At 35.2% G+C, this 23,046-nt stretch overlaps 2 long non-coding RNA genes across 2 annotated transcripts; both read right to left on the bottom strand.

Moving 5' to 3' along the window:
- Positions 1–10,315: 10,315 nt before the first annotated feature.
- On the bottom strand, positions 10,316–17,696 carry LOC127880619 (uncharacterized). The gene is made up of 3 exons (XR_008049657.1): positions 17,481–17,696; positions 11,112–11,204; positions 10,316–10,704 (listed from the first exon to the last, which is right to left on the bottom strand). It is a non-coding gene; the product is annotated as an uncharacterized LOC127880619 (long non-coding RNA).
- Positions 12,003–14,605, bottom strand: LOC127880613 (uncharacterized). The gene is made up of 3 exons (XR_008049649.1): positions 14,158–14,605; positions 13,718–13,943; positions 12,003–12,154 (listed from the first exon to the last, which is right to left on the bottom strand). It is a non-coding gene; the product is annotated as an uncharacterized LOC127880613 (long non-coding RNA).
- Positions 17,697–23,046: the final 5,350 nt, after the last annotated feature.

The following is a 23,046-nucleotide window of genomic DNA, read 5'->3' as shown; positions in this document are numbered from 1 at the left end:
GTACATAGTATGTTACTAAAAATAGAAATAAAGTCATATGAGCGTGAAATCTCGGGAGATTCGCATTTCAAGAATGTCTGTCACATTGCTGTTTTTCTTGATATGTTAGAGCTGAAAAGATGAAGTTTAAATGATTAAGATAGCATTTTGTGAAAGAATATGTCAGTTAAATGTGAAAAATGTCAATCTTTCCAAACAAGTGGTTTATTTGGACCAATAACTGCATTTAAAAGCAGTTTTGTATCGGTCTTTGTTAACTGTCAACTTTTCGGTAATTTCTGGTTGACTTTCCGGGGTTGGTCCATAACTTTAAAGTCGCGCCAGTCAAAAATCATAAAAAGCGATATTTAAAGTTATGGTAGCCAGATCTATGCAGGTAATTGACTTAAGGGCCCTATAAATTGTTATAAAGAGTAATGCATGTGATTGGTTTAAGGGCCCTATTGATTGTTATAAAGAGTAGTGCAGGTGATTTGTTGAAGGGACCTATGGATTGTTATAAAGAGTCGTGCAGATGGTATAAGGGACCTAGTAAAGAGTAGTGCAGGTGATTGGTTTAAGGGCCCTATGGATTGTTATAAAGAGTAGTGCAGGTGATTGGTTTGAGTGCCATATGGATTGTTATAAAGAGTAGCGCATGTGATTGGTTTAAGGGCCTTATGGAAGTAGTGCATGTGATTGGTTTAAGGGCCATATTGATTGTTATAAAGAGTAGTGCATGTGAATGGTTTAAGGGTCCTATGGATTGTTATGAAGAGTGTAGTGCAGCTGAATGGTTTAAGGGCCCTATGGATTGTTATGAAGAGTGTAGTGCATGTGATTGATTAAAGGGCCATGTTGATTGTTATAAAGAGTAGCACAGGTGATTGGTTTAAGGGCCCTATGAGTTGTTATGAAGAGTGTAGTGCATGTGATTGGTTTAAGGGCCATATTGATTGTTATAAAGAGTAGTGCATGTGATTGGTTTAAGGGCCCTATTGATTGTTATAAAGAGTAGCGCAGGTGATTGGTTTAAGGACTCTATGGAAGTGGTGCATGTGATTGGTTTAAGGGCCCTATTGATTGTTATAAAGAGTAGTGCAGGTGATTAGTTTAAGGGCCCTATGGAAGTAGTGCATGTGATTGGTTTAGGGGCCCTATTGATTGTTATAAAGAGTAGTGCAGGTGATTGGTTTAAGGGCCCTATGGAAGAAATGTATGTGATTGATTTAATGGCCATATTGATTGTTATAAAGAGTAGTGCAGTTGATTGGTTTAAGGGCCCTATGGGTTGTTATGAAGAGTGTAGTGCATGTGATTGGTTTAAGGGCCCTATTGATTGTTATAAAGAGTAGCGCAGGTGATTGGTTTAAGGGCTCTATGGAAGTGGTGCATGTGATTGGTTTAAGGGCCCTATTGATTGTTATAAAGAGTAGTGCAGGTGATTAGTTTAAGGGCCCTATGGAAGTAGTGCATGTGATTGGTTTAGGGGCCCTATTGATTGTTATAAAGAGTAGTGCAGGTGATTGGTTCAAGGGCCTATGGAAGTAGTGTATGTGATTGATTTAATGGCCATATTGATTGTTATAAAGAGTAGTGCAGGTGATTGGTTTAAGGGCCCTATGGGTTGTTATGAAGAGTGTAGTGCATATGATTGGTTTAAGCCCCTATGGATTGTTGTAAAGAGTAGCACAGGTGATTGGTTTAAGGGCCCTATGGATTATTATGAAGAGTGTAGTGCATGTGATTGGTTTAAGGGCCCTATGGATTGTTATAAAGAGTAGTGCATGTGATTGGTTTAAGGGCCCTATTGATTGTTATAAAGAGTAGCGCAGGTGATTGGTTTAAGGGCCATATTGATTGTTATAAAGAGTCGTGCAGGTGATTGGTTTAAGGACCCTATGAATTGTTATAAAGAGTAGTGCAAGTGATTGGTTTGAGGGCCCTATGGATTGTTATGAAGATTAGTTGATGTGATTGGTTTTAGGGCCCAATGGTTTGTTATACAGAGTAGGGCATGTGATTGGTTTAAGGGAACTATGGGTTGTTATCAAAAGTAGTGCAGTTGATTTGTTTAAGAGCCCTATGGATTGTTATAAAGAGTAGTGCAAGTGATTGGTTAAAGTCCTATTGATTGTTATAAAGAGTAGTGCAGGTGATTGGTTTGAGGGCCCTATGGACTGTTATAAAAAAGTAGTGCAGGTGATTGGTTTAAGGGCCCTACGGGTTGTTATAAACAGTAGTGCATGTGATTGGTTTAAGGGCCATATTGATTGTTATAAACAGTAGTGCAGGTGATTTGGTTTAAAGGGCCCTATGGATTGCTATAAAAAGTAGTGCAGGTGATTGGTTTAAGGGCCCTATAGATTGTTATGAAGAGTCGTGCAGGTGATTGGTTTAAGGGCCCTATGGATTGTTATGAAGAGTAGTGCAGGTGATTGGTTTAAGGGCCCTATGGATTGTTATGAAGAGTAGTGCAGGTGATTGGTTTAAGGGCCCTATGGATTGTTATGAAGAGTAGTGCAGGTGATTGGTTTAAGGGCCCTATGGATTGTTATGAAGAGTAGTGCAGGTGATTGGTTTAAGGGCCCTATGGATTGTTATGAAGAGTAGTGCAGGTGATTGGTTTAAGGGCCCTATGGATTGTTATGAAGAGTAGTGCAGTAGATTGGTAAAAGGGTCCTATGGATTGTTTTGAAGTGTGTAGTGCCGGTGATTTACTGTACACCCAGTATGCATTTATCTCACAGCCTCAACAGTAGTGGGTAATACCAAAACATTAATTTACTGTAAAACTATTAAATTTCCTGCGGTACGAATATTCATGGATTTCATTGGTTAGATGAACCACGTATTCAAGTACCAACGATTATTTATACATTTTTAATACAAAATCGGTCTTTTCCGAATGTCATTTCGGACATTTGCTTTTGTTGTTGTTTATTCGAGATATTTGTTTGAACTGTTCCAGTTTTCAATCATTTTCAAAGAGACATTGTTTGATAGAGATATGCTAGTTAATAAGTTGTTTTCTTGATAAGTGTTTGGGTAATAATACTTGTTAAATCAAGCACCTTATTTAAACTGTACATCAGAGATTGTTCTCTATTACACGGCGTCCTCAAATCAACAGTTTGCTGATATATCACATATGTCAATTAATGCCAATTTAAGTTAAAAGAGGCATAACGGTTTTCACACGTGTATTTTGGGGACCGTATTACTCAATTGTTACTACTAGGGGACTGATTGCGCTGAGAATTGCAAATATTGTCAAAACAACATTGATGTCAATAAGCGAGTGGGGACCCACAAGTGCGCCGCTTTATCGCTCTTATGGACAATTGTCGTCAACACTTTTATGCTTCAGTGCACATTAACCTCAAGTCTTTTGGTCAACACAGATTAGCAGATTATGCTTCGTTATTACTCTGGTTGTTTAAATAAAAGTTTAATTATTAGGACGGTCAGTCTTTCCCGAAAATTTGAAATCCACGAAATTACGTATCAATGAATTAGTTGTTTTTTTATTTTAAATCCACGAATTTACGTGTCAACCAATTGGTTGTTTTTTATTAAACCACGAAATTTCATACCAACAAATTTTTATACGTTTACAGTATTTGACATCTTTTAAACCAAGTTTTTCATCTTAAATGACCCTTACATAATGCCAACAAACCAGAATGAATACACTCCATTTATTACATTGTCTGATTTTAACATAATTCCCCATAACATCATTATTATCTAGCAACACATTTGTGACGTACGCAGTCAGCCTGTCAGAAAATCTTTTCTGCTAGCCAGAATAGGCTACCGACATTTGCCATTTTGCTATTAATGATAGTGTGACTTTAATTTTCTTTTTAAAAGTATCGTGGTTTGAAGTTCCATTTACGAGACTTATATATTTTTAAATAACGGCATCTTGAAAAAAAATGGGTCTTATGCAATATGCTGTTAGTGTAGCTCCAGTCCAGTAGTCTTTTCAGGATATGCAGTATGTAGAGGATACTCAGGAGATATCACGAAACCTTGAGTGCCTTTTATAGCGGAAAGTGTAGCCCCTGACTATTCTGCACAAGTGCACTGGCTGGGCATGAGCTACGCTGTTCAAATATGCTATTAGACCAATTTTCGCATGACTGGGATCTAACAGTGTTATTTGAAAGTGTTAAAGAAAAATGCGTCTTTATCAAATATAAAATGTTTCGATGATGTAGAAATACATTAGTTATAAGCCACATGAAGACAGACATGATGTGATATCACATTGTAAAATGTGTATCTACTAACAATACTATTGGATTTAATATATGTACACTTCATGACAAACTTTTCATGTGGTGGATATGAGACTTTTAAATTAAAAACAACTAGAAATGGCGTGGCAGAGGCCGACGTGTATCCCCACACCACATGTTTGACCCAGGGGCACCCCAGGGTTGGTAATGGGGCCTGAATGCATAGTTTAGATTGACTGTATTGTCATAAAATATGTTCAGTATCAATTTGAAGTTTATTGGTGAAGAAATGAAGAAGTTAATGTAAAATAATCTAAAAAATGAGTGATTATCTCTGACCCGGCTCCACCCCAAACCCCTTCACTTTGGCCCAGGGGTCAGATCAAACTTCAAAATAGTGCAATGTTGCAAATATGCTCATAGATACCAATATGTGCGTTAGTTTCAAGGCTCTAGTGCGACTAGTGTAGGAGATAGTGGCCAGGATGAACGGACAGACGGCACAGATAACCACATAATAGATTTCAAAATCTAAAAGCGGACCCTACATTTAAGGTCAAGGTCACAGGGTCAACACTTTTATGCGCATAGAAAGGTCTTGTCTAGATACACATGTGTACCAAATATGAAAGCAATATCTAAAGTGACACAAATGTTATGAGCTTTTTTTGAATCGCGGTCGCAGATTTTGAAACCTGAACTAAGTGGACCCCAAGTTAAAAAATTTCATGCGCATGGAAAGGTGTTGTCAAGATACACATGCGTACCAAATATGAAAGCAATATCTGAAGGGACACAGTCGATATGAGCCTTTTTCGAATTGCGGTCACAGATTTGGAAACCTGAATGCTGACCTCAAGTTCAAGGTCAAGGCCACATGGGTAAACAAATGAATGTGCATTAAAAGGTGTTGTTAAGATTCACATGCACTTCAAATATGAAAGCAATATCTGAAGGGACACATTAGTTATAAGTCTTTTTTGAATCGCGGTTGCAGATTTCGAAATCTGAAAACTGACCTCAAGTTGAGGTCAAGGTCACAGGGGTAAAAAAATTGTATGCGCATAAAAAAATTTGTCCTAGGATACATATGCATACCAAATATGAAAGCAATATCTGAAGGGCCATAGTAGTTATGAGCCGTTTTTGAATAGCGGTAGCAGGAAAATCTCTGACGGCTCCACCACAACGCCCATAACTTTTGACCCAAGGGTCAGATCAAAATTCCGTCGCCATCACTGTCGCACATATGCTATAGCTACCATGAGTGTAAGTTTCAATGTTCTAGTGCTTATATAGAGTAGGAGGAGATAGTGGCCAGGACAGATGGGCGGACGGCGGAGATAACCACATCATCCCCACTTTTTCTCCAAAAAGCGTCGGAATAACAACGCAACAATATTTAAACCTTTGTTTATATATTTAATTATTAAGAAAAGTAAATGTTCTACCTTTATTTCAAAGTGAGGATAATACACAGGATATGTTTTTAAAAGATATTACTTTTTTTAAACAGTATTTGAATAAATAAATAAAATAAGAACAAATTCAGGTCTTTTTCTTACAGCCTCAAAGTGCAAAGTTAGGAGCACTTTGTGGGTATACATGTATAAGGAAACCAGAACAAGACACACGATTCATTATTTGTATTTGACAATTATTGCCTTCTAGTCCTGTACTTGGTTTGTGGACCCGTTTGCAAAATGTAGTTCAGAGGGTGTTTCTCGGTGAAATTGAGTTTATGGGTTTGTAAACATGCAAAAAAACGAGGTGCTTGTCTGGCATGCCATGTTTTTGCTATTATCGATTCAATGATGGCTCAGGGTTTTTTTTCCACTTTTTGGGAAGATAGCCCATGGCTTTGGAATTGGGAATTTTATCGGCATTTTCATGAAATTGGGAAAATAAATTCATTAGCCTTTTTTTCCACACGATTAGGGAAATACTAAATTTGATATAACTCTTTACAATCATTCAAAGTAAAAGAAAAAAATCATATAGTACTTTGTTAGATGTAATTGAATTACAATTGAGATAAAATACACATAAGACTTATTTCTAAAAAAAAAAAAAAAAAAAAAAAATTTTTTTTTTTTTTTTTTGAAATTGGGAATTTTTTGCCACATTTTGGGAAAATGTATACTTTTTGGGATTGGGAACATAGCCGAATTTCGGCTATAAAATCGGGCCAAAAAAAAAAACCCTGTGGCTGCCATTGACATAATACAATTTTTACTTTTATTTACCGTAACATCAATATACATTTATAATATATATATAACTGACTAATTATATTATATAGTGTATAGGATAAATAGTATAGGATAAATTTATGTAATCAATATATCTTTTTAAAGTCAGAATGACCTTGAAACGGCATATACAAGGTCATTTTATCATAAATACCACTCAGTCCTTTGATTCTTTGATTAGTTGATTTGATGAATTGACAGCTTCAGTTTTACTAAAATGTCAAATTGTCAAATGTTTATTTGAATATGGTATTTGTATTAAAATCTATATAAATATGCAATAGAACCATTCCTTTTTATTATAAGATAATCATTTAATTGTTTGCTTATTTGTGCATTTTGATTGCAATCATTGATCTTATAATTTTATTTACAAAAGCGGGAAAGTCACAGTATAGTATTCCGAAATGCACGCGAGTCTGTTTTCCACAGCATGCTGGCTGCTATTTTTTATAAACTTTGGTTTATTTAGTTTGTTCCCATGTTTGATTAATTGGATTTGTTGCTTTGTTCAAGTGTTAAATGTTTACATTTGTACGATCTCTGTTTATCAGAGAAAATGTCAATGCAGTATCTATTTTTGAAATAATACAGGCAATACCGACATCAGATTCTCTAGTAATTTTTAGTATTTAGGACTGATTTAAGACCATGAATACAGAAAGACCTTAGAATTATATCTTATAGTAATATCACTTTTATTTGGATTATTTTGTTAATCACCCGTGCAATAAAGACAAATAAAATACTATTATAAAAAAGGACAAATAACGAACAAGAACATTTGGTAGAGTCAAATCAGTCTATTCAAGGTTTTAAGAGCTAAGGTCCAGGTGACTTTAAAGGTTTTGGTCAAGGCTTTATGGTCAAGGTGACTATCACACTTACATGTAGTGTGAAAATCGTTTCCGATCAATAACTCGTCAACAAATTATTCGATTGGCTTGATACATGTACTTCACTTCTGCATTGGCCTTGGACAGTTTATGACCCCTATTGAAATTGTAATCACTAGGTCAAAGGTCAAAGTCACTATCACACTAAGTGTGAAAATCGTTTCCGATCAATAATTCGTCAACAAATTGACTTGATTCTTCACATTTACATTGGCCTTGAACAGTAAATGACCTCTATTGAAATTGAGGCCACTTCTTCAAAGGTCAAGGTCACTATCACATTAAGTGGTATCCGATGAACATCTCATCAACGAATTGACTGATTAGCTTGATACTTCATATGTGCATTGGCCTTGGACAGTAGATGACCCCGATGTAAATTGAGGTTGCTAGGTCAAGGGTCAAGGTCACTATCCTATTTGATACTTTATGTACATTGGCCTTGGACAGTAGATGACCCCTGTCAAAATTGGGGTCACTAGGTCAAATGTTAAGGTCACTGTAACAATAAGTGTGAAAATTGTTTCTGATCAATAACTCATCAATGAATTGACTGATTCACTTGATACTTCAGATGCTCATTGGCCTTGGACAGTAGATGAACCCTATTGAAATTGGGATCACTAGTTAAAAGCCCTGTTTTTTTTTTGGGGGGGGGGCGTATATCTCTGACCGCAGAACACTTGTTCTCATTGTGTGTAGTATACAGTAAATTGCAAAATATAATTCTATTCTTATTTCCCAATTTTTAAAATATCATTGACTCTAGGCTTGCTACTGTATGAAATGTCAATATCACACATGAATAAACAGTAGACCAATCTCTTGGATTCTCCTTTAAAATATTTTACAATGGCGTCTTTTCTTGTCCACAAATAAATCAAGTGACAACAACAAAAGCAAAATAGGATAAATAATAACAAAACATATTGTGAGATAGTAAACCAGGTTGCATGTCATAAGCCACTCATCTTAGGCTAGATTGTTCATACTGAGACTTTATTATCCCCCGCCAGAGGCGGAGGGATATTGTTTTGGCGTAGTCCGTCCGGCTGTCCATCCATCCGTCCGTACGGCACTTTTGTGTTGGGAGCCATATCTTGGAAGTGCTTTGGTGGATTTCAAAGAAACTTCGTATGAGTATATATATGCATAAGAGGATGATGCACGCCAAATGGCATTGTACACCATCTATTAATAACAGAGTTATGGCCCTTTATTATCTTGAAAAAATGCTTTTTACTATAGGCACTTTTGTGTCCGGAGCCATATCTTGGAAGTGCTTTGGTGGATTTCATTGAATCTTGGTATGAGTATATATATATACATAAGAGGATGATGCACCCCAAATGGCATTGTATACCATTTGTTAAAAGCAGAGTTATGGCCCTTTGTATCTTGAACAAATGCTTTTTACTATAGCAAGGTGCCTGAACCACGTGACTTTTTCGGCTATGTGTGGGACAATCGGATGTAAACAAAACGTCGCATCAGGTAACGTTTTTGAAAATTTCTTCATTATTTCAAAACCATTTACAAAAAAACAAAGACAAGTGCCCAGTCATTGTCAAAAGTCACAACTTTGTTAAGTCTGCGCTTAATTAATTAAGTATTTTTTCCAAAAAGTGCAACCGCGTGTTTGAAAACACATCAAGTGAAATGCTATGTGTGGTATATTTTTTGTTCAATCAACAAAAACATTGATTATAATATTGTCGAGGGTTTAAAAAATAGGGCGGACATTGTTATTCTTCATAGATAAGCTACTTACATTGTATGTTTGCGCAAATACATCTAATTCGGAGTGTGTGTATATAAATGTTATACTGCTATGTGTGGGACACATTTTTTAAATGCTATGTGTGGTATACAAGAATTTGCCCGTCAGTTCTGCATTTAATCTGAACACAGTTTTGTAAGAATCTAGAACATAAACTTAAGTCTGTCCTGAAAATATATCAAATTAACCAAATGTTACATTATTGAATACTAAAGTAATCGTGTAATAATTAAACAATTTATGTTAAACTGAACATAATTCTTATAAAAGCATACCTGTTATGTTGAAATATAATATTTCTTTGTTGTACTTATTGTCTTATATAAATAAGATAATATATAAATAAATATAATGATTGATATTTCTGCCTGATTATTGAATTTGGTCCATTTTTTAATGAATGACAAAGAAAATAATAGCACATGCTTTAAAATGGGTTTTACTTCTATTGTTTTTCAGACTTGAAAAGGATTAGTTGAACTAGGCTGTAACGCTTTTAACGTTCGAAGCTGTGTAAGAACTACAGGAACACCATCAAACCACACGGAAGATGATATGTGGCAAGTTAATTATCAAAACCACAGTGACAGCGACAGGGACCCCGCTTCATTCTGTGATGTTTATGGAAAGCTATTTCAACTAACTAATGCAAACATACCATTTAACATGTATTTTTGCATAAGCAAAACAAAGTGTGTGTATTGATGTGTGTATATTTATGGATTGTGTATCTATGTTATTACTCAAATTGATTAGATGAATATAAAATCTAATTATGTGTGTTTATAAAACAGGTGTTTCATAACAAATAACAATTTAAATCCAATGATGCTTGTTTGTGGTCTATTCCAATATCATCTCCATATGACGTCTTCGAATCCAATAATGCTTGTTTGTGGTCTATTCCAATATTAGCTCCATATGAATATCTTCACTATATCAAAATAATCACGTCATTAATAATAACATTACTTTATAACTAGCATGCACATATAACAATAGAAATTAAAGCACCAAATACATAAAGAAGTGCATTAGTATTCACAAAGAAATTGTAATCAGTCAATTTATGAATTTGCTAACCTTGCTATTCAAACATATGAATGCTCCAATTAAGTCATAACAAATGATCATCACCAAAACGTCTTGACTTGTGGGGGTTATTATACCAACAAACATATTGAATTGCATCAATACTTCATTTACTCCAATTCAAATGAAAATCTGAATACTAGTAACTGAAAAAAGTGTTTAATGAAAATACTCATTCGCCTCGGTCATGAAATGGCGCTGCAAGATCTTGTTACCACTGCACCAAGTAATTAACATTAAATCATATAATGTTGTTCAATTTGTTGAAATGTCAAATTTTTATGTAATGTTTACTTTGATTGTTTTCTTTCCCTGCAATACTTGCACCATCTGGTAATAAAACAAACAGTCATTTAAACTTTGGAACATTTACTATACATGTTTGTATATGACAACTTTTCATTGATCAAGATATCAGTACGTCTCTTGAAGGTGCTTCCAAAAATACTTTAATCTCCCTGAAAATAACAAAATACAAATGAAATAAATTGTTAAACTTAAAAAAATAGCATGCGTGAAATATCAGATAGCTCAATAGGATTTAGATACAAATACATAATTTTCAAGAAAAAAAATGTTATTGATCCTAGTGTCTATTTGTTTCAAAATGCTATATGATCTCTTTATGCTTATTTAACTATTGTTACAGTCAAAAATGCCTACACCTTCCTGCTAAAAAACACACAACTAACACTTTTTGTAGTTTTGTTGCAATAATATTCACATGACATCTTGCACAAACAATCCTTACGATTTTGTGTATAAAACAAGTGCATTAGTTGGCAGTAACAATTCACTGAAAATTCAACATTTTGTAGCAATCAATTTTATAGAAACAAACAAGAAAAAGTTTGCCCAACGGAACTATTTTCCTGTCCGAGCGTGGGTGGCTTTGTGTTTGGAGATCCCCGACCTTGTTTTGACCTCTCTGCCACACTGTTCGCAAACAAATGGCATTCTAAAAGTAAACAAAATATGAATATAAGTTATCGACAATAATGATAATTTTTAGTAACATGAACGTAGGATTATCATATTTCCTGTACGAAATGTTCTGCCCGGAATCGGCACGGAATCGCAAACTAAATTCCGGGCGTAACAAATATTTCCAGGCGTATTTTTCTATATATGATTTTAAGAAGAGGGGCGGATTCCGGGCGGATTCCGGGCGGATTCCGGGCGTAATCCGGGCGGAAAACAGGGGCGAAATATGTGAATGAGGTGGGACGGAATTTTAAATTACGGGCGGAAAGCAGTTTATGGGCGGAATTCAGATTACAGGCGGAATGTTAAAATTACGGGCGTAACTTAGATTACGGGCGTAATTTAGATACCGGGCGGAAATCGGATTACATGCATATTGTAAATGTACCCATATACCCATATAAGGACAGGCAATTTGAAAAAATAAAAGGCGATCGCAAATGCTCACCATGAGCACTTTGTGCTCAGTTTAGCTAAAAACTAGTCAAAATTATGACAAGATACATTTAACATAGTATCTTTATATTTATTTTAAGATAATACATTTTAAAAAACATGGATCACCATTTTATACTTCTGCAAATGCGGAAAAAATGCTGAAAATCCCCGCATTTTTTCCACAGACACAAAAAATGTGGAACTTATGCGGAAAATGTATGCATTTTCGTTCCGCATTTTGATGATACTTTTAAGATACAATGTAGCTTTTAATGACAAACAACAAAAATATTCAATATATATACATAAAAAATAATTTGATAGACATGCACTTTTTAAAAAACAAACTGTTCTTATACACGGCCAAAATAAAAAAGTTCACTCTTTCACATTGACTGTGTATTTTAAACTGCTTTCTTGAGTAGGAATTCCTCTCTATCACAGTATTGTTCAGGTCAACGATTCTCCCCCATCCTATGTCATAATCTGAAATGCAATTTGATATTAAGTACAACTACAGTTCACCTATTGCAAATACTGTTAACAACTTATTTAGAATTAATTGCTTTTTCAAACTTTTTATCTAATCCAGGGCCCCATCTAGGATTTGAAAAAGACAGGGTCCAAATTTGGCAACTAAGTGAACTTTTGAACGTGCTTGGATATTTATCCCTGTGGAATATTTTCAAATAACATGTGCAATATATGCGCATATTATTTAATATAACATGCATTTTCATTTTAACAAGGGCTGTTTGTTAAACATGCATGCCCCCCATATGGGCTGTCCTTTGTACTGGCAGCCATTGTGTGAATACGACTTTTGTCACTGTGACCTTGACCTTTGACCTAGTGACCTGAAAATCAATAGGGGTCATCTGCAAGTCACAATCAATGTACCTATGAAGTGTCATCGATCCTAGGCAAAAGCGTTCTTGAGTTACCATCCGAAAATCATTTTACTATTTCGGGTCACCGTGACCTTGACCTTGTGACCTCAAAATCAATAGGGGTCATCTGCAAGTCATGATCAATCTACCTATGAAGTTTCATGATCCTAGACATATGCGTTCTTGAGTTATCATCCGAAAATCATTTTACTATTTTGGGTCACCGTGACCTTGACCTAGTGACCTGAAAATCAATAGGGGTCATCTGCGAGTCATGATCAATCTACCGATAAAGTTTCATGATCCTAGGCATATGCGTTCTTGAATTATCATCCGAAAATCATTTTACTATTTCGGGTCACCGTGACCTTGACCTTTGACCTAGTGACCTCAAAATCAATAGGGGTCATCTGCGAGTCATGATCAATTTACCCATGAAGTTTCATGATCCTAGGCGTATGCGTTCTTGAGTTATCATCCGGAAACCATTTTACTATTTCGGGTCACTGTGACCTTGACCTTTGACCTAGTGACCTCAAAATCAGTAGGGGTCATCTGCGAGTCATAATCAATCTACCCATGAAGTTTCATGATCCTAGGCATATGCGTTCTTGAGTTATCATCTGGAAACCATTTTACTATTTCGGGTCACCGTGACCTTTGACCTAGTGACCTCAAAATCAATAGGGGTCATCTGCAAGTCATGATCAATGTACCTATGAAGTTTCATGATCCTAGGCCCAAGCGTTCTTGAGTTATCGTCTGACAACCACCTGGTGGACGGACCGACCGACCGACCTACCGACCGACCGACCGACAGACAGACCGACATGAGCAAAGCAATATACCTCCTCTTCTTCGAAGGGGGGCATAAAAATATTTTTTTTAATTGATAAACTAGTTTCACTGTTAAAATAAAATTAGTTTATTGAAAATTCATTGAATATTCTGTAAAATAATGTGATCAGAACCAATTAAAAACATGACTGGGGGTCAAAAGGGGCAGGTTTGGATCTTAGTGCGGCAAGGTACTGAGACACCCTGTTATTGACAAGTTAGCCCTGAGGATCACTAATCGTATAATTCGAATTAATCTTTATTTTGAACTTAACTATTTCAAACTAATAATTATAACTTGTATAGTAAAATTGTGATTTACCTATCAACAAATCCAGCTTTCCTTTGTCAAGGACCGCTTTGTGCTCATTATCCGGGCGCGCACACAGAGCAAATCATAAAAAAGTTCATTTTTTCACAACATGTTTTTTTCAACACTGTGCTTTCTTGCAAACAAATTCTTCAATTTGTGATGTGGCTTTTGAGGTCCGAGAAGGGAAAATTTGTTATGCCACCAGCAACCTTTCTCCCTAATCCTATGACATAATCTGAAAATGAAATGTTAATTTAAGAACTTACTATATATTTTAAAGAAATTTGTGTATTTCATTTTGGTTTCAAACTGTGTTGTTTTTCCTTCAGATGCCTGTCTAATTTTCATCATCCTTTTACATTTCCCACTGGGACAGTACACAAATACAATTACAATTATATCAGTTAATAATCTATATAATAGAGGAATGAAGGAGTAAAAATACAAACCTTTTATGCTGTTCTGCAGTATTCCAAAAACACAGGAATTTGGTGAGACCAAATCACAGTTAAACCTGAGCCAATTTGATCCTCTTTTGCAACAAACTTATTGTTCATTTCCACATTATGTGTATTAAATACAAATTGTTTTTGACACAGTACTCCCTGCAAGACATTTTTTCACTACAGTTTAGTCCTCATTTTGCTTAAGTATTATACTGACAATTTAGTTCAGAGTCAGTAATTTGCTTAACCGCTCTAATGTTTTCAAACTGCAACTTCTACCACTCACTTCCTGTACCACTGACCAATCCACTGAAGCCTGATAAGCCCAGATGGTTTATAAACATGTACAGATGTGACTCAGCCTTTGGTGAGTATTGAATGGGCAGCACAATACATGAGATCAACTCAGCTGGTTGTCAGTGTTTATCTGAGATTAAATTAACATTGGTTTGGTATAATTATGTACATAATTATGGTCTTTTCAGACTGGGGAAATCTTAACTACTAAAAAAAAAATTTTATAGAGTAACATGCAGAGAAACTGCATTCATATTGATGATATAAACAAATAATATTAAACTAGACTGTTGTGTGTTTAATGTTAAAGGAAACCTTAAAATGATGAAAATATTACCAAGTCTTGTTCTTTATTAAACTTTACAGTCATTATTGTAATTATGAAATAATTATTAAAAATGAGCAAAATTTTCAAAAAAGAAGAAGAATTAAAGAAGTGAATTAAAAAAATAAGTGCATATAGATTTTTAATGCATCGTCATCCCTCAGACTTAAAATTATAAGTGGAAACTGTAAAAGTCAGCAATAGATAAAATTTATTTAATTAAAATGTGTTATTGTTATCTCCTTATTTTTTTTTACCAGCAATATTGCCAATAATAAAGCAAATTCTAAGAGTATAATTCATGATCACAAGTTCACAAGTCTGTCTCCTTTTCAGCTTCTCACAAATTAAGTATAAAAATACTACAAAATATGTTTTAGAATCGGAACATGAAAATCATAAATTAGATCAAAGCTTTATGCTGAATTAATTATACTGTGACTGAAATAGTTGTGTCTATAATGAATGTTCATTGATTGTACAAATGTATAAATAAAATTAAATATTTTTATTTAAAAACGTTTATTAAGTTATCAGTTACTGGTAATATTTTGTTCAGTACTTAAGTTTAAATTAAATTTATTAAGTTATTGTTCAGCTTCATAGACATTTGCAAAGTCCAATATTACTCTCTATAAAAACTACTAAGTTCAAAATTCCGTCATGTGGCTTCACAAATATTTTATAAGTATGAAATTCTGCCCCACGAAAGAAACAAAGTGCAAAATTCCGTCCACAAATCTCCATCATACAAATTCTAAGTATAAAAATACGCCCGGATTTGTTTTACGCCCGGAAAAAACAGTTGAATTACGCCCAGAAATAATTTTAGTTCCGGGCGTAAAACTCATTCCGCCAGTTGTACGGGCGTAATTCCAACATTACGTGCCAATTCCGCCCCAATTACGCCCGGAATCCGCCCCATTATTTCGTACGGGTTAAGGCGCGCAAAACTCTACCAACAATGTTTATTGACCAACTTTTGTTATTCAGACAGACTTTAAATATTATTGACGTTAATGTAAATCTTTCAATTCTCTAGTTTAGTTTGAATACCACACATAGCATTTAAAAAAATTGTCCCACACATAGCATCATTACATTTTCATACACACACTCCGAATCAGATGTATTTGCGCAAACATACAATGTATATAGCTTCTCTATGAAGAATTACAATGTCCGCCCTATTTTTTAAACCCTCGACAACATTGTAATCAACGTTTTTGTTGATCGAATAAAAAATATACCACACATAGCATTTCACTTCGTGTGTTTTCAAGCACGCGGTTGCACTTTTTGGAAAAAATACTTAATTAATTAAGCGCAAACTTACCAAAGTTGTGTCTTTTGACAATGACCGGGCAATTATTGAAACAATAAAGAAATTATCAAAAACGTTACCTGATGCAACGTTTTGTTTACATCCTATTGTCCCACACATAGCCGACAAAGTCGAGTGGTTCAGGCACCTTGTATAGGCACTTTTGTGTCCGGAGCCATATCTTGGAAGTGCTTTGGCAGATTTCATTGAAACTTGGTATGAGTATATATCCCTCGCCAGAGGCGGAGGGATATTGTTTTGGCGTTGTCCGGCTGTCCGTCAGTCCGTCACTTTTGTGTCCGGAGCCTTATCTTGGAAGTGCTTTGGCGTATTTCATTGAAACTTCTTATGAGTATATATATGCATAAGAGGATGATTCACGCAAAATGGCATTGTACACCATCTGTTAAAACCAGAGTTATGGCCCTTTGTATCTTGAAAAAATGCTTTTTACTATAGGCACTTTTGTGTCGGGAGCCATATCTTGGAAGTGCTTTGGCGGATTTAATTGAAACTTGGTATGAGTATATATTCCCCGCCAGAGGCCAGAGGTGGAGGGATATTGTTTTGGGGTTGTCCAGCTGTCCGTCCGTCACTTTTGTGTCCAGAGCCATATCTTGGAAGTGCTTTGGCGGATTTCATTGAATCTTGGTAATAGTATATATATATATATGGATAAGAGGATGATGCATGCCAAATGGCATTGTACACCATCTAGAAATAACAGAGTTATGGCCCTTGGTTATATCCGTCTGATTTGCACCCATCCTCAAACAAATCATATGTTGCAAGGGATATCAATTCTACGAATTTGCTTGTTAAGAAAAAGAGGACCCGTAGACCAATTGTTTCTAGACAATATCTAGGGAATGCTTTGACCTACATGCAAAATGTTTTATGTTTACATCAAAGAAGATTAAGAGGCCAATCCATTTTGAGGTCAATAGTTCAAAGGTCACAGAAGCTTTTAACATGAAATTATAATGGTGTATATGTAGTAGTCAGGTTTAGAACATTTAATACACATAATAACAATCTTGTAAGCAGATTTTCAATTATGATAAAACTATGTAGGAACATTAGGCATTGTACAGATATATTACAGTACTGCCATAATTGAATGCATTCACTGATTGAATTTTAAAACATTTTAGACAGGTGCTTGCAAAAAATCAGTCCCAGCCGGTTTATTAAACAATAATTTATATGATTTTCATTGCTTGCTAATTAAAAAAAATCTGGAAGTCATGCCTGTTTTGTGGGGTGGAAGAACATTAATGATCTTTTCTTACATTATTATGCATCATATTGTCAAGGTTTACAATATCAAAAGTGAAAACAATGTAAACAACAAGATATGTTTTCTTAGTACATGAATACCTCTGCAATCCTGAATTTGTCCCAAAAGTGTCAAAAATTACGAACAAACATACAGAGTTGCACGAGTTTCCCTGACGATTAATATGTTACTGTAGACGTATCCATGTATCATCAATCCTTTTTAGTTACGCTTATCACAATTGAAAAAGATATGATTGTTTGGTTAAAGGGACATGCACGTGGGCAAAATTACATGACGATAAATATTGATGTAAATTGTCAGTCCTCTAGTAGCAATACTGTTTATTTTACAATCGACACATATTTTAAAATGTAATTTTTTTTATAAAAATTAGACTTTGCTACAATTATAACTAGAAATGGCGCAGCAGAGGCCGACGTGTATCCCCACGCAGCATGTTTGACCCAGGGGTGCCCCAGGGTTGGTAATGGGGTCATGCATAGTTGAGATTGACCGTATTGTCATAAGAGAAGTTCAGTATCAATTAGAAGTGAATCGGTGTAGAAATGAAGAAGTTAAGTAAAAGGCAATTTAGGGTGGGTGTGGCCTATGTGGGTGGGGTGTCCCAGGGTTGGTAATGGGGCCATGCATAGTTGAGATTTACCGTATCGTCATAAGAATAGTTCAGTATGAATAAGAAGTAAATCGGTGTAGAAATGAAGAAATAATAGTTAAAGGCAATTTTGGGTGGGTGTGGCCAATGTGGGTGGGGCGTCTCAGGGTTGGTAATGGGGCCATGCATAGTTGAGATTGACTGTATTGTCATGCATAGTTGAGATTGACCGTATTGTCATAAGAGAATTTCAGTATCAATTTGAAGTGAATCATTGTAGAAATGAAGAAATTATAGTAAAAGGCAATTTTGGGTGGCTGTGGTCTATCTGGGCGGGGCGCCCCAGAGTTGTTAATGGGGCCATGCAATTAGTTGAGATTGACTGTATTGTCAAAAGAGAGGTTCAGTATCAATTTGAAGTAAAACAGTGCAGAAATGAATAAGTAAATGTAAAATAACATACAAAATGAGTGAAAATCATTGACCCGCCCGCTCAAACCCCCATTACTTTTGACCCAGGGGTCAGATCAAAATTCCAAATAGTGCAGGGTCGCAGGGCTTCCCCTGGCTCAAAAATTTCTTTAGCCAACAATTTAGCCAATTGGATTTTTTTGTAGCCAAATTTTAGAAACTGTAGCCAAAGTTTTAGCCAAGCATTTAGGACCGCCTCGTACAAGTCTAGGGGTGTAAGAACACAAATAACTACAATATGAAGCTGAAATATATTTATTACTATAATCATCCTTTTAAAATATTGTACATAACAGAATATCAGTTTATAACAAAAAACATTTATAGATATGCATACATCTAGATATACATACATCAATGTAATAATCATACTTTTATTCTACATAACAGAATATCAGTTTATACATAAATTATAAGCACATGTTCAGTTCACATTGTTTACAAAATAAGCACATTTTCATTATATTAAAGATATTCATTCTTGAGCACATATTTCAATCTTTGCAAAACATAACAGTTGATCAAGACTAAAGATGCTTTATTTTCAAAGCCTCTCACTTCATATTGTTAAACAGTTATATTTGGTCATTTGGATATGATATACATCAGCTTTGACAGCTTCTGTTGTTAAAACATTTTCTGTAAGTGATGGATGATTTCTAGGCTCAAATAAATGAATGTTTTTTACGCATATTTCTTGACAGAAAGGCCCAGATAATTGCCACCATCCATTCTAGTTGCCTGAAATATGATAAAACATAGTTTTATAAATTATCAACAACAAACCAACACATAAATGTCCGTATCTTTAAATGTCCGAATTTTTAACATATCCGAAATATATTACAACGAGTGAATGGTATACTTTTATTTCCGAAATTGTTGGTTTCTTAATCAAACTTTACCTTTCCCAAAATATTATAATAATGAAACTATTAAAAAGAAATGCTCTTTAATTCCTGTTGAAACAAGATTTCATGTGTTTTTGTGAAGAAATAGTTTTTTGTTAAATGCTTTTGCAGGGCCCGTGGTATTGACATAATATTCGATAACACCCATGTTTTCACACAGGCAAGCGTTCTATACATAGATGGTGACGTCACTGCCAGTACACAATGCACCAGCAAGTTTCCTTTGTTTCGATGACCGGTTTTGACCGGTATTGCTGCAGACTGCGTATTAAATTTTCTGGTTAAAAACACGATGATGTATTGACGCACAGTCGACGGTTTTAAAGAATTTACTATCTGGGATGGTACTTGACAGGCAAAAAACGTTTCACCGAGCATTTTCGCCAACCGAGAATTTTATTCGCCGAATTTTAAAAACGTTTCGCCGAGCATTTTCGCCAACCGAGAATTTTATTCGCCGAATTTGCGAAATTTTCGCCAACGGCGAATTTGGCGAACGACAGCGGAAGCCCTGGGGTCGCACATATGCTCATAGCTACCATGTGTTCTAAGTTTCAAGGTTCTAGTGCTTAAGTGTAGGAGGAGATATTGGCCAGGACGGACAGACAGATGGACGGTGGAGATAACCACAACATCCCCATGCTTTTCAAAAAGCGTGCGGATAATGAAATAAAAAACAGAACGTAAATATAGAGGTGCGCAAGCTCACATGCCTGGTTACTGTACTCGTAAAATTCAGGAATACGTATTGAGTTATATACGACAGAAAAGTCACACGTATGGATGGAAGAGTGCAAATCTATATACCCCTAGCTATTAAGCCAATGAAAAAAGCATTCATTGTTTTTCCATGATTGTGTTGAGCTCCACTATTATATATAAAATATATAGTGGAGCTATCATACTCACCCCGGCCTTGGCGTCGGCATTAGCATCTGCGTTAGCGTTAGCGTGCAAATGTTAAAGTTTTGTACTACCCCAAATATTTTCATTGTGCCTTGACATATTGCTTTCATATTGCATACTTGTTAACCATCATGACCCCAACCTATAAACAAGAGCAGACAACCCTATCAAGCATTTTGTCATTATTATGGCCCCTTTTCCACTTATAATATGCAGCAAATGTTAAAGTTTGTGTACTACCCCGAATATTTTCAATGTCCCTTGACATATTGCTTTCATATTTTGCATACATGTTTACCAACATCACCCCAACCTATAAACAAGAGCAGACCACTGTATCAAGCATTTTTACATAATTGTTGCCCCTTTTATACTTAGAATATGCATATTATTTATAAATATATGTTCAAGTTTGCATACTACCCCAAATATTTCCTATATCCTTTGACATATTGCTTTTATATGTTGCATACTTGTTTACCAACATGACCCCAACCTATAAACAAGAGCAGACCACTTTATCAAGCATTTTTATATAATTATGGCCCCTTTTACACTTAGATGATTGAAAATTTTGCTTAATTTGCCCTAACTTCTTTATTTATGATCACATTTTATTATTACTTTGACAAAACAACACTTGGAATACCACAATGGATTCCATCCAAACAATTCCCCACACCCCTCCCCCTGAGAATCCCTTCCCCCTCCCCAACCTCCCCCCCCATTTTTTTTAAACATCATCTAATAAATTACCCCACCCCACATTATACTCTCACCCCCCTACCCACCCTTTTTTATTTTTGAAAGATTGTCTAATAAATGACCACACCCCACATTATACCCTATCTCAATCCCCCCCCCCCCAAAAAAAAATTTTTTTTTTTCCCTTTTTTTATTTTTGAAAGTTCATCTTATAAATTATTGATTATGAACAATTTCCCCATGATGGCTTATGTTATATTGTCAAGCACTTGAATAGTCGAACGCGCTGTCCTCTGACAGCTCTTGTTATTATTTTACTGACTATTCCTTGGTATGTACATGTATTAATTGTTTATTTCAGCAAGTGCAGTAAAATGACCCCGATTTCGGAGCTGACCAACTCCCAACCCACAGACCTAAAGGGACTGTCAGAGGAGCTGGAAACTGTCATGGGGGGAATCAAAAGCCTACAGATAAATCAGGAGGCCAGTGTTCAGTCATTGCAGAGAACATACAAGGAACATGGGGCAGTCATGATAGAACAATTGCATGGCAATTTAAATACTAATATAGATAAGTGTTGTAATAGTTCTGTGGGTACATCGGACAAAAATTTAAAAGAAGAAATGTGTTGGAGTGTTCTTTCTATATTGAATGAATTTGATTATATTACTGTTAAGGAACTAAATGAGATAAAAGAGGAAGTTATAAGCATAAAAGGGTCAGTTACAAGTTCTATTCATAAATGCACCAGTCTTCACAATGACTTGTCACATTTCCATGAAATTGTTCAGAAAATTGGAGATAATAAGGAGCTCTGCCTTATAGCCAGCATAAAATGTAAGCATATAATACAGCAGGCATTGACTCTGCTGGGAAAGTCAGGCAAGTCGTTTAATGTCCAGAGTAATACTGAGCACAATGTTAGAATACCAAGTGATTCAGATGTATGTGATATGAGAGGCATATGTGTTCTTCCCGATGGGCAGGTACTGGTTGTAGACTGGAATAATCAGAATGTCAAGCTGCTGAACCAGCAATACCAGGTGGTGAGTCACTGGGATGTGAATGCTTTGCCATTGGACATTTGTTTGATCACACCCAGTGAGGTTGCAGTGGCTGTGAATACTATCAACATAAATGAGGTCCAGTTTATCACTGTCAACCAGGGAAAGCTTGTTTCTGGCAGGAAGTTTCAGTTACAACATGAATGTAAAGGTATTGCCCATCAAAATGGAGACCTTTTTGTCACCTCTGGTCAAGAACTGTACAAATACTCACTGAATGGCAAACTGATCTGCATACTCTATGAAGCTTCGGGTTATAATACAGGTAAGAATCATGGTGAATCCATCCTGATAACATTTATATTATGTACAATGATTTTTCTAGCCATTGTGGGAAAAGGAGTCTAGTCAACTTGTGTTATTTTAAATCCATGCAATGACAAATTTGGGAATTTTTATTGACTAAATGAACCGAATTGGGATTTATTTTTTTAATCAACAGATATTGACCCATTAGGCCTTTATCTTGTTATTTTGAAAAAAAACAACATATATATTATAGTTCTATACTTTGTGAGATGATGATAAAATAAAATTCAGATGTAATAGCAGAAAACCCACTGATGTATCATAAACTATTTGTTCTATAATTCATATGTGCCCTTTGATTTCTCCAGTAGCCAAAACAAGATTCAGAAATATTGATTTATAAACATGAGTAATGCAGTATTTTGACTGTCACTACATGGCATGTCTATAAATAGAAACTGTTCCTGGGAGTGAGACACTTTCTGACCTAGTCTTAATTTTGTGGTTGTTTAATGATTGTACATGTACAATATGTTTGATAGATTGAACAATTTCATAACACCATATAACAAAGGTACTCTTGTGGTTGTATTCTTTTATGAAGCGTTCAAATGTATGTATTAATTATATTGTAATTATAGTAGTACAGTATTTTTAAACATTTTGCTGTTGAAATTGGTTTGGTAACAAACTAGCTAGAAAAGTTTCAATAACTTTTGTTTTGAATATTATTTTTCTTGTT

This window comes from Dreissena polymorpha, chromosome 5, assembly GCF_020536995.1.
Source record: "Dreissena polymorpha isolate Duluth1 chromosome 5, UMN_Dpol_1.0, whole genome shotgun sequence".
Lineage (NCBI taxonomy): Eukaryota > Metazoa > Mollusca > Bivalvia > Myida > Dreissenidae > Dreissena > Dreissena polymorpha.
Note: the sequence above shows the minus strand (reverse complement) of the source record. Positions and strands in the feature narration are given on the sequence as shown.